Source organism: Aedes albopictus, chromosome 1 (genome assembly GCF_035046485.1).
Source record: "Aedes albopictus strain Foshan chromosome 1, AalbF5, whole genome shotgun sequence".
Lineage (NCBI taxonomy): Eukaryota > Metazoa > Arthropoda > Insecta > Diptera > Culicidae > Aedes > Aedes albopictus.
Window position 1 is genome coordinate 174,248,870 of NC_085136.1, and position 3,384 is coordinate 174,252,253.

The following is a 3,384-nucleotide window of genomic DNA, read 5'->3' on the forward strand; positions in this document are numbered from 1 at the left end:
CTAGGATGGCGCAGATAGGAAGGCATGCGGCTGGCAATCGACAGGTCTCGAGTTCTAATCCGGATTTAGGTAATTTTATATGTAATTCTTATTTCATAATAGGTGTTCTCATAATAATAATAATAATTACTCTCGTGAGAGTTCAAAATTTTTGCATTTTATTTATTTTCAGTCATTTTTGCCAAAGCTGAATAACAACTTTCCTGTACATTTGTAAAACGTTGTGAAGAACAAAAAAATAAGTTGGTGCACAACATGATGCTTTATAACTTCTCCAAATTTGTGTGAACAAAACCCGAACATAGGTTGTACGTGAAAATAATTCAAATGTTATTCAACATTATGTTGAATTAATTCGTCATAATGGTGTTTGTTAAATGAGTGATTGTTAGTTGGGGTGCCAATGGGCGCGGCCATCTTCCGATTAAGAAGATAGGTCAGAAATTATCAAGGCGTCCGTGTGTTCAGACCGATAATAGTGCAGTGTCATAAGTGATATCACCCCCCCCCCCCTCCCCCCCTTGAATAGGGGCAGGACATAGGAGCTGCCTCCGTTCTGGACCTCGTATCCGTTGTTAAGAACGGTCACACACGGCGGCTCGGAAGCCAAGATGGCTTCCGAGCCTAATCGCAAAAGAACCGCCATCGTCCCATTCAGGACGATTCCCTCAGGCCGTTGGCCTTAATCGCCAAGGAGGGACCCTTCTCGGCACGGTCGTTCCGGTCTCGTCCTGGGCCGTGCCGATACCGCCAAAGAAGGAAGACGCCTGCCACCCGAACACCGCCCAGCAATGCCCGCTGGTCCCGTCGGCCAAGTACCGGGACGAAAATCCGCCATCGTTCGCCATTCCGGCGAGAGTTCCGGCCGCACAGTAGGATCCAAGACACTGTGTCGGCCATCGCACCCACAACCACCCAAGGCAGAGGTATGTACCGGTACGAATTAGATTAGGCCACACTTAACAAATTTACACTTTATAATCCAGAACAACACCCACACGACACCCTAGGAACCAATAAATTGTTTAGAAATGTGAAATTTCCTGTTTTTCATACTTTGGTCCGCGAAGCCCCTCCGATTACCGAGTAGCATGCCGGCCCTGAGACCCAGCTCGAGGGGTCTCATGCTACTGAGCTTGAAACCGGGAGTAATTGGGAGCCACTGTGGCTGCGGAGCAGCCCCATAAGTCTCCGTAGTTACAATTGGCGCCCCCAGCGTAAATTTCGTGAAAGGTAATCGGAGGATCGGTTAGTATGAAAACCTAAGGATTTTCCAACGGGACGTGGCAGGGATCCGTGCTTAGCACGAATGCCTAAAACTGCACACTTGAAGCGAACCCGATAAGAATTTGTAAAAGTAGGAACGGTTTCCATTTAAAAAAAAAATAGAGGTGCTGAACGAGAGGACTATACCGAAATCTTCTCGGTTCAAAATTTTAATTTGTTTGTGTTCGTCAAAAACTTGACAAACTTTTTAAAATCATAATGTTATTATACTTACTATACAAACCTGTGATAATACTTACCAAAAACCATACTTACCTGTGATATTTTATAATTTAAGAAAAATGCAGCACACTTATACTTACCTGTCACTAATTGACAGAGACAAATTGGAAAATTCTTTAACAAATTCTATTGCACGATTTTGCCCAGACCAAAGCAGTCTTGCGGCGCTTAAACTAGTGAATTGCCTTTATTTTCTTTCTCGCAAATATATACCATGCACTTCACTTCCAGCCAAGTAGTGGACGAAGCAGGAAACCGGGAGCGGGATGTATGAGCTGGCGAGGAGTCATCCGATTAGGTCCTCGGAGCTCAGTACGCTAATCCCACCCAAATTCCACCGCCGAAGTTCCTACGACAGGTGAGAAGTTAATGGTGGTATCGTCTGTAAAGAGAAAGAAAGGACATCATTAGTAATGGGAAAGTTGTCTTATAAAATTTTCGTGGAAAATTTGTTAAAAAGACAACACTTCCACTTGATTGTGGATCAAAAGTATCGCACTCAAAAGTTCCTGTTGCAGGAACTGGGGTGTTAAACCAGCACTCATCACGGTAAGACTGGTAAATAAACCCCCATTAGTCAACCAATGTTGACCGTTGAGTCACTTTTGCGATCACTGATGGTGATCGATTACATTTTAGTGGATTAATTATGTGCACTTTAATCACTCTACCACTTACCTGCAGTGCATCTTGCTTCATGCAAGATGGCTCGCATGGAGGTCCCGATAATTCTGAGGGTTTTCTGCAGGCAAATCTTCCCCGAGAAGATATTGACCTAGCAGCAAAACAATCTTCCGTTGTGGGAGGATTTTCACCCCTCTTTCGACACCAACACACCTGCAAGGAATACATAGTCGAATCTTGTTCGATATGTTTGAGTAAATTTGATTACTTACCCTATTTTTTCATTGAAAATTTGGCCCATTTTCAATGAAAATCAGCCAACGTTCGTTCACCATATCGCCATGATCACTGTAAACATAAACATTGATCATGCCGATATGTTGTGACGTACGATCATTCCCGAAGAGTGACGTTTCGCGATCTGTCACCGATGATCGATCGTCGATCGATTCATCGATCAATGTGACATTTTGCCCGCCGGTGAATCCCGCCTTCGCAAGGGGTACACTGAAGCGAAAGATCGAATACAATCTAAATGTATATATTGTAAATAGGGTTGTAAAATTGTTTTGCTGCAAGTTTTGTGAAAATGTAAATATTGTTTGCCCATGTTTCGGGATTATTTTCGTTATTTATAATTGATTGAATGTTATGGTAGTGCACGTTTTAATTTGTTATTTTATTCTTTTATAATATAGTATTTTAATTTGTATGTATTGTAGTGTATAGTATTATTATGATTCCGCGCGATTAGTGTAAATATTTATTTTGTTTGTTTTATTGTTGGTGTGGTAGTTTCGATGCCATCGAGTAGGCGGTGTGGTTGTGATGGATCATATTTCACAAGCTGTCAACAAGAATGGATGTGAAAACTCCACATTGGCGACAAGGTTGGGATTCAGGACGGATCCATTGGCCGTGTTAGACGAAAGAAGTGCTGCAGCAGATGATGAAAAGGTTAAGCCATGTTTCCTGCTGAAGACTTTGAACATCCGAATCATCTGTTGAAGCGTGCCTACAAGATTAAGTTCTTTTCCTGCACCTGCCGAAATACGCATCAAGTTACAGTACCACAAGCTTCTCTTTGGCAAGATTTGAGTTGCTATAAAGAAAATCCGGAAGAAACTGATCCTTGCCTCGTTTTCTGGCCCAGGAAGGAAGATCGTTACATCATCGGTTAGAAGGAGAAAGTTTGGTAATTATATATACTGTCTGATTCCCGACGGATAGCATCTGATCGGGTCAGACAAA

The 3,384-nt window shown here is 42.6% G+C and overlaps 1 long non-coding RNA gene across 1 annotated transcript; it reads right to left on the bottom strand.

Annotated features, from left to right (window-relative positions):
- Positions 1-569: 569 nt before the first annotated feature.
- Positions 570-2,618, bottom strand: LOC134286151 (uncharacterized). Its single transcript, XR_009996853.1, has 3 exons — positions 2,406-2,618; positions 2,188-2,346; positions 570-1,891 (listed from the first exon to the last, which is right to left on the bottom strand). It is a non-coding gene; the product is annotated as an uncharacterized LOC134286151 (long non-coding RNA).
- Positions 2,619-3,384: the final 766 nt, after the last annotated feature.